Source organism: Phoenix dactylifera, unplaced genomic scaffold (genome assembly GCF_009389715.1).
Source record: "Phoenix dactylifera cultivar Barhee BC4 unplaced genomic scaffold, palm_55x_up_171113_PBpolish2nd_filt_p 000787F, whole genome shotgun sequence".
NCBI lineage: Eukaryota > Viridiplantae > Streptophyta > Magnoliopsida > Arecales > Arecaceae > Phoenix > Phoenix dactylifera.
The window spans coordinates 12,718-22,747 of NW_024068156.1; positions in this window are offsets into that span (position 1 = coordinate 12,718).

Below are 10,030 nucleotides of genomic sequence, written 5' to 3' on the forward strand. Positions count from 1 at the left end.
TTGCACAGATCACTCTCTTCCTACGTAATTAAACTTAATTATTAAAAGAGAATGAAATAGTGGACTAGTAAGCTAGATTGCCTACCAGCGTCCACCAAGGGTCCTTCACCAGGTCCCCCGAGTCCCTTCTACCACCTATCTGAGTCAACTAGAGAGAAAGTAGAGAGAGAAATTATCTAGATAGAGAGAGAAAAAATAGAGAGAAGAGAGAGATAAGTAGAGAGAAGTCAACCCAAAAACTCAGGACCCCTCGTACGGTCGCATAACATTGACTCGGAACCCTTCTTATGGCTGCATAACGCCGACCCAAGACCAATACCGACTCAAAACTCCAGGTCACAACACTGGTCCACTAAAATATGTAGAGAGAGAATGAGTAGAGAAAGAAAGAGTGATAAAAAGAAAGAAATCAAGAGGGGGAGGAGAGAGAAAGAGAAGAGGAGAGAGGAAATAAAGGAAGAAGAAGAGAGCCGTGAGGCCCTCTCTCCTTTCCTCCCTCTTCTTTCTGAACAGGTGCTCAGCGACAATAGCCACTCGTGGTCGGCAACCCCTCCCCCAGTGACCGATGATCCATGGCGGCGCCGGCGGCGTGCCACGCTCGGCAGCAGCCGACAAAATGGAAGGAGTAACATGAAACAGGGGAGATCCTGTTCATGATTATTTCGGCGACTCACTGGTCGAATTTCGAAGAAAAGACACTGGCCTAACAACCAAAAGAAGGAGAGAAAAACCAACCACCACAACTCACCTCCGGCAAGCTCTTCCAGCCAAATTGACGACGAAATCTCCGAGATCCTTTCCGGCAACTACCTCAAAAATTATCTCAAAACTAGCAATTGATCGAGTAGGACAAGTTATGCTACGAGGGAAGACGAATGGCCTTTTTATAGGCTCAAATCCAGGCACTGTCGGGGTGCAGGATGCCTTCGAAGTTTGGTCCTTGTTGGACTCGAGGAGGAAGGAGGCTCCCATCGGGAGTCTTCCTCCCCTAGCTCTAGTGCCGGGTGCATGGCCCAAACGGCCAGCCCAAGCCCAACATGCTGGACCAGGCCCACTGAAACAAGGGGCTCTACATTCTTCCATGAACGAACGGGATCCTGTGAGGATTCTTGGGAAGTGTGGGGTTGCATGCAAAGTGAGAGGAGCTCGTCTTGGAGCTAGCATGCAGTTCAATATTGATATTGAGAGGGAAGATTGGAAGCTGGCTCTTGTTCTACAACTTTTATGAGACCTTAGATATTGTGGACTGTGACCTTAGCTAGCACTTACATTGAGACCTTAGATATTGCCATTTGTGATCTTAGTGAGCACCTATGCAGGGTGGCTTGGCTCAAAAGTTTTGATACAGGCCAAAACAAGAGACAATTATGGAAATTCTGATGTGGTTCAGCTTGTATTGTTGTCACTTTATTGGACGAAATGAGCATTTTAGAAAGAAGGGTGTTGTGTCAACATTGCCACTTCAGACTTTTTATTCTGATACACACCAAGCAAATTAGTCATCTAGTAAGCCAACACACGCTTCTAGGTAAACCAAAATACAGTTTCCAGATCATAGTGTTCACCAGTATATAGTACATGGCCAAGTGATACATACTTAGAAATTAATCATCTAGCAACTCAATACATACCTCTAAATAAATTGATACAGTTTCTAAAACATCATGTTCATCAGTACATACTACAAGGCCAGATGATAATTAAATACTCGTCAACTTTCTAATGCATACTTTAAGCTTCTTTGATACATACCCAGTAGTGATCCAATATGCACCTCCAAATAAATCATACATATTTTTCAAAATATGCTTTTATTAGTATACACTACATGATCAAGTGATACATACCAAACAAATTAGTAATCTAGTAACCCAATACACATCTCTAAGTAAATTGATATGTAGTTTCTAGAACATTGCGTCAACGGTATCAGTACACAATACTCAATTTTCTAACTTTATTGAACATAAAAAATTATATACATATCATTACTTAAATTTCATTACCTCTTAGGTGTAAAGATCTTAGAAGAAAAGAGAAGGATTCGAAAGAGGAGAAAGGGATTCGAAAAAGGGAAGGAAGATCTCATAGGCGGAAGAGATGATTTGATGAGGAGTAGAATGGATGGAAAGATTTGATGAGAAAAAAGAGGATGATGTGCGCGATTTTCTTTCTTTCTTCTTTTTTTTTAAATCACGGGACTGACGGCTATGTTAGATCTTAAAAAAAGAAAGGCACTAAAGCAAAATAAGAAGCCCACCTTATATTTTCTTCTCTAGCACATGCCCGATATGATTTTTGTTCAATAGGGTCAATAGTGTTAGTTTCTATCCATGAGGATGCCGTAATAGGACTTCAATTGTACAAGTCTAAAAAGGTTAATACTAAGAACAGTCAGTCTCAATTACCAGCAAATATAATACGTATTATTCTCGTATTATTCTCGCTGGTCGCAAAATCTGCCACACGTAATATGCGTGGTCTTTGTTCTAATCCTTTTGGAGGACTAAAGGACTATGACTACGTGTTAGAGTAGACCGAGTCCTATTTCAGGTTTGTACACGTCTCATTTATATATTATAACTTGTCTTGTAGTTAACGAGGCGATGTCAATCATATATTTAATCCAACCGAATCTAGCAGAGAGCAGTCACGATCAGGTAATGGTGAAACCTCTTACCATGAACTCCATGATAACCTAATAGATTGTACCAGTTGAGGAAAAACGCCATGGGCCGGCCACCTGTCTCACATAAAATATCACTTGGCGTCTTATGATGTTGGCACAGCTAGGAAGGACTCAATGAACCCTTCCTCTCGTTCCCTCATTACCCCATGGATGAAGGAACCTTTTTCTGTTATTGAATGGGTAACCCCTCGCATTACTCCAAGAAGAGAGTACTATGCCTAAGGTCTTATTAATTACTATCTAATCATCAGTCTGGGAGCATCTAACCAGCGAGTCAAATACTCTTTACCATTACCTGTTTTTTCGTTGGTTAGATTTGTACTAAGTACAAAGATCTAATGGCAGGTCAAAGGCTCGTAGTTTTAACTGGTTGTCAGGTTAGCAACCGACGCATATTTTTTGGGAGAAAGCATATTAATTTGTGATGAACCTATGAGAAAGTCCAAATGGAGGCTCGGAAGAATCGAAAGCTTGGTTCTGAAAATGGCTCTAGTATTATCTCTGATGCTTTGATGTTGATTTATTGGCGTATTAGAAACATAGAAAGGAAGAAAGTTCTTTAATGTCTTGTAATCTAGGGAACCTCAAGTTTGGATATTCTAACTTAATTACCGGGAGAAAGACATGGCAACTTGAATGAAGTTTCTAGGAAAGTGTCAGCATTCTTTGACAGAAAACTATGGACTATTAACTCTCCAAGGTTGGATGAATCAAAAACAATCAAATCAAGGATTAACCTTGGAGCTGCTGAGCATTGAAAATATATATTTATATCTGGATTTTTTGCAGTGTTTAATATTTGATATGAAGAAACTCGATCTCAGATCCTCTCTGAATAGCCTAGCCAGTCCATCTTCGACCAGCCAATCCTTCCAATGGGAAGGAGAGAAAGAGCGAGAGCAAGAGCATAGTGGTAGGAATGGACGAAGAGAAGAGTCAAAACTCACGCAATTCCCCCTATTCTTTAACTCAGTCAAAAAATTAATTGTTCCGTCGGTGATACATGGTTACTAGTCTATCAAAAACCCAGTCCAAGGTCTCTTCTTCTTTCTCTAATTGACCGTATGCTAATTGCCAAGATGTAATATATGTTCTATCCATCATGCAATATAGTCAAAAGGCCTCAATTAAGTACAAATTAAATCAAGAGCTACTTTTTGAAACTATTGGGCAGACATTTCAAACCAAGTCCACTCTCACTGGTACAACCATCATGATTGACAATAAAATAATTAGTAGTTATTTTGACAAGCAATCTATAAGATCACGGAATTGTAACATTTCCAACTTCCAAGGGGATTTGTGGACTTGATCTCAAAGGTCTTATCATTTGAGTGTATCCTAGATGAAAACAGTACTCCAAATCTGACCAACTTGGGACTCTAAAGAAATATCCTCTCAAAAATTATCCCTTCTCTATCATCATCTCAATCTTTTGAATGCATCTTGCATATAGAAATGTTAATGTATTGGCCTAATGACCAGATTCTATATTGTTTGGACTAAGTCATCAAGTCAACTCCAATGAAAATTTTAGATATATTCAGTTTAGACCTGGTCTATTTACATAGCTATTCGAAACATATATTTTCCAAATAATAGAGGCATACTCTTTTCTCCACATTGAAAGCTCAAAAGACCTAACCCTGCTCAAGAGCCTCCAAAGCCACATTTTGAAAAGATGATAGTCATGCTCAACATATATTCTAACTTTCAATAATGTGATATATCAAAAATTTCATGTGAGAAAAATTTAAATCAGGAGGTCCGTGTACGCCAATTCTCGCTGCTTTCTAAAATCAATGGCCTCACAATTTAAATTGAACTGCTCTCACTAGCATGACCATCTAATAATTGAATTGCTCAATAAAATTAAAAAATAAAATATACAATAAATACTTGAGAATACAATCTATAAGGTCACATAATTCTAGTATATACTTCCAACTTCCAAAAAGAGCCGTTAACTTGATTTTCAATGAACTTTGCATTTGAATGTTCCTACTACATGGATAATGTCCAAATCCAACCGACTTGCAATTGTATACATAAAATATACACTCAATATTTGTTAGTTGCCTTCCATTTTTAATAGGAATGGCAATTTACTCCTTCCCATTAGGTATCTGACCTTAGCCGGCCTTAATCGAGCAAGTTTTACTCGACTTGCGGCAGATGTGAGGTGGGTGCACATAATAGAAAAATTCATCCTGAATACGATCTGAATACATATAAATCTTCACGAATCCTCTCCCAGAGAAAAAAATTTGGCTTGTGTGCAAAAAAGAAGAAGAAGACTATTGTAGCTTTACCTGACCTAATCCTTTAAAATTGCCCCATCTAACTCTACCCGCACTGCTCTGAGGCAAATATGGGGTGTGTAGGGGTAATGGCCTACTTGCCTTATTCCTGACGCAATGCCATCCCTAGTTTTCAAACACATCTTGAGGCTGGAGTTTCATGAACTGATCTATGAATCAAATTTTATAGTATTAATTCAAACTAAGTCTTCAAGTTGGATCTGATGAAAGTTTAAGATATCTTTTGTTTATTCCTGATCCATTTACTTTCCTACTTGAAAAACATAAATATTTTCTAAATAACAGAGGCATGCTCTTTCCGTCTTTTATTCACTGCAAAAGCTTAGAGTGGCCCCTCATGAGCCTTCACAAAGCCATTACCAAATGATGGGTTATGCTAGATGATGTTAGACTAAGTGACTTGTGATCCTCTATAACCCTTGCCATGAATCCCACATTTAGTTCCATTGAGCGGTAATAGTTCACATTTTGAATCTTCCATGTCCTGGGAAATTTTTTCCTAGCATCAATCTTACTATTGATTCCTTGTACCTCCTAAAAATATCAAAAGCATCGACTCGTAAAGGCTTCTCATAACATAGAGAAGAATTCATCATGGAATTATAGATAAGACAGAAGTGTAAAGAAGGACCATGCATCGACTATGAGAACAATTACTTTCTCAATATGTCACTGCTCAAATGTCTCTTCCAGTTTAACTAGTTTGTGAAAGCTATATTCCATATGCCTTTTAAGAAATTAGAAATATTGAGGAGACTTGTGTATTTAAGAAAAAAATAGCGAAAAGACCATGCCAACTGAATCCTCAAAAGCTGATTGACAAGATCATGATTTTGAAAATTAAAACAACCAAATATAACAACAATTTGCATTTCTTTTCTTTTTTTGAAATGATTTTTTTTCAAATTTTTGGTGATATCTATGTTTTTTTTTCGAATTTTGATTCTTTTTCTTTAACTTAATTGTCCTCGAATGTCAATAACCATGATTTGGAGAAAAGTCACTGTGGTCTAGCTACCACAAATTTGACATCAAAATGTTTCAAACAATCTTCCCAATTTTCTTAATATTTGCATATCTCATTGCTCGAAATTGCCCTTAATTTATAACATGGATATGGAAGATGTCTTTTGCCGATTGATTTAGATCCTTCATTTGACACATTAATATAACATTAATATAAACTTACAAAAATCTATCTAAACTAGGAAGTTGTAGTCCCATGGTCTCAGGAGAGATTTTAGGAGTTATTACTGTAAAAGTAGACACTTGGTAGTGATTGAAAGGAAAACTTGTCATGACATATATATATATATATATATATATATATATATATATATATATATATATATATATATATATATATATATATATATATAGATATATATATATATATATATAGATATATATATATAGATATATATATGATTTTTGTATTACATCTGAACTCCAAATGCATGAGTAAAAACCCATTGAAAGCATGACGGGAAACATTAATAAACAATAGGAACGCTAAATCCCAAACAGAAATAGTACCATTGGTCTGTAATTTATTGAACTATATATTCATGAATTCATTGAACTATTCTGGATTAATCTACTTAATTACCACAAAACATTCCAAAGAATGAATTGTTTGTCAATAATTTTAGAATTTTTCAAGAACTCACAGGTACTGTTACCATGCTTCAAATGAGTAGCACCAAAGAACAAGATTTTCTTAGGGTGCTAAGCAGGGTTTGTTTCACTGCCCTGTTCTACAAGAACAAGCAACTAGAAAACTTCTGTGCAGATTAATTTGTCGAAACATTTTGTATTTATACCTGTTTAAGACCAGATTTATTAAAAACAAAGAAAATACTGATGTATAACTCAAAAACGAGGTTTTATGAAGAGTTCTATGAAGATATTTTGTATATTTAGTTCATTTTCATGGAATTTTGAAGACCATTTCCTTCTTGTTTCAATCATGGAGAGTAGTTAGTTTGGTCAATGTCTAGGTCCATGTTATCTAGAGTAGGTAGTTGTGTTTTCTTTTTTCACTTACAAACCTAACAGTTTAGGCAACCACAGTTCAGTTTTGCTGGTTCAATTTGCATACAAAAAGAATAGCATCACTCATGCGGAAAAACCAACTTGGTAGCCAATGGAGAAACATAGCACCTTTATATCCTAGATTTGCTTATAGAATTTGTTGACAAAGTTCGGTGAATCTTTCAAAGATGAACAGACCTATTTAATTTAAAAACTTCCATGCTCGCGAACAACAAAACTTATTTGAGCTGCTCGTTGTTGACAATGTCTAAAGACACCAATACAAATCCAAGTGGTCGGTATCTTCCCTTGTTGGAGTTCAAGGTTTGAATTTCGTCAAGATATTTTGGCATTTCAATTCACAAATTCTTGTGCGCTATTGGTGGGATTGTGACATGATGCATGAATCATGGCTTGTTGCTCATGGTGTTTACAATTAGATCTCATGTTCAAGTTATAAAATAGACTATACATCACCCCTTCTTTTGACATCTCTAGTAACGTACCTATCATCATACTTAATTATATACATAGAATATATATATAATATATAATACTGCAGAGTTTAACTAAGAGCATATTATGCACTATGAAACCTTGTGAATAAAAACCAAGCCTGCAGCTTGCATATATCCAACCGTTCAATAGTGGTATCCAACCAATTATATATATATATATATATATATATATATATATATATATATATATATATATATATATAGACACACACCCTTTCAACCAATCTATATGACATCGTAGAGCAGCTTTTGCTAAAACTCGAGTAGTTTCTTAAAAACTTGCTTCGGATATGAAATTTTGAGTATTTAGATAACAGATCGCTTCGTCCAAAGCACGCCCTACCCCTTCCGCTCGCAAAAAGTCGATTAATTCTCCAAGTGAAAAAATATTAGACATTTCATTTTCTGAAACCAACTCTTTTGATGTTACTTGACGTAATATAATTTCTATATGTCTATTATAGATCTGTACCCCTTGTGATCGATAAACTTTTTGATATATATATATATATATATATATATATATATATATATATATATATATATGTGTGTGTGTGTGTGTGTGTGTATCTGTGTGTGTGTAGTCAAATGTTGCAAGAACATGCAACAGTATGTTATTGGACCTTGCACATATCTCTTAGTTTTGTCCTAAGCTAAAATTTTAGCTGACTTAGGACTCTTGCAGTTTTTACTTAAGGGTTTTTTTTTTAATTTATTTTTTGAAAGTAACAGTGAAAGCACCACAAATAGGCATGCGAAAAGAAAATTTTATCAAGTTTAAACACTAAAGAAAACATCCTCTAACATTCACAGGACCTTCTGTGGTGAAAAAGGACTTCCACATTAACACTAAAGAAAGCACCCAATTGCTTTTCTTATTTTTTGGCTAAAACTTCAAAAAGAAAAAAAAAAATATTTACCCATTAGCTCACATCCCCACAATGATACTTACTGAAGTTTTGCAAGCAAAGAAGCCATATTATATACAATTAATGCTATTACCGGTCCCCCATCCATTCACCACTCCGAGGCTACAGCGGGGATCGGCGAATAGGAGATGAGGGGTATTAACTAGGGCTCCACGTAGCCAGTCGCTGGTTTAAGTGAACTATATAATGACATGGCTGTCCTTATTATTTTTTTATAAAAAAATGTTTCAGCTGAAAGAAACACGGTGCCAGCGGCGGAGTTGAGAACGACTCAGTCTAGATTGAGCTATATTCGGCATGCTTTGCTGGGGCGAGAGATTCTCTTGGATGGTGACTCTGCGATGGTCATTAGGTACATCAATCCTACAAGCCTTAGGTGGGGTTGGCGATTACCATCCTCTGCTGAAAGACATCCGGACCATGGTTTGTGACAGGATGGTAATCCAGGCGAGGCATGTGTTTAGGGAGGCTAATGGGGCCGCGGATTGGATGGCTTCCTTTATTGCTGACAACTCAGGGAACCACCTATGGGTGGGCGAGGCAGAGTTGTCTAGTGCTCTCCGTGATGTATTACTTTTTAACCTTCTTGAATGTATCCGCATATGTTATGCATGATACTTCTATTTTAGAAAAAAAAAACACACAAAATGGCAAATTATGGTTTATTACATAATGGCCATGGTAATGGCATGATGGGTACTTACAGCGGCTGTTTTTTTAAATCCTATCATGCTTGCATCATGATGGGAGACCTCAGATACCATTTTAAAAGCTAATTGTAAGTTGTAACATCATGACAACCATTACTTCAGACCTTGATTTAATCTTACCTAACTCGTATATACCACTTCGTGTAGAACAAAAATACGAGAAGACCTTTCACGCTCACCTTACGGTGAGAATTTTGACATATAGTACCTAATTAGGTGCCAGCTAGCTAGTGTGTGGTCTTTCTTTAGTTACAGATTCCATCTTGTTTGACTTTATTTCTTTTTTAATGTTTGGCTTTAGGTAACGATGTTACCATAGTCTAGGAAGCTTATGCTTAGGAAAATCGTGCCGTACTTAGGTTATAATGTAAGGCTTCTACAAATTCTACAAACTCATAGTGGAATGTTCGGTCTTTATCTTCTTAAATAACATCATTCCTCGTCAATAAATACACGGGACCGGCCTCATAAAAGACTGTTTAATAGCAACCGTAGCATGGTTATCAAATGTGGAATTTTGGTTGGTTAAGTCTCAGTTCAGCTATCATTCTAAAGAAACCTCTAAGACACAATAAGATATATCAGGTTTTGTGTGAACTCGTTCCAAAAAAAATGATAGATCTTTGAACCATCCTCCGTTGAAGGTTGGCCAACTTGTCATAAAGATGTGGTACAATAATATTTAGCCAGCATTACGTGCGGTGAGCACATCCACATACCCCTGGATCCCAAAGCATATACAAGATAAAGAAAAAATTATTTAACAAATTCTTATAATATAAACTGAACGAAGAGAGAGAGAGAGAGATGAAAAATAAAAATAAAACAA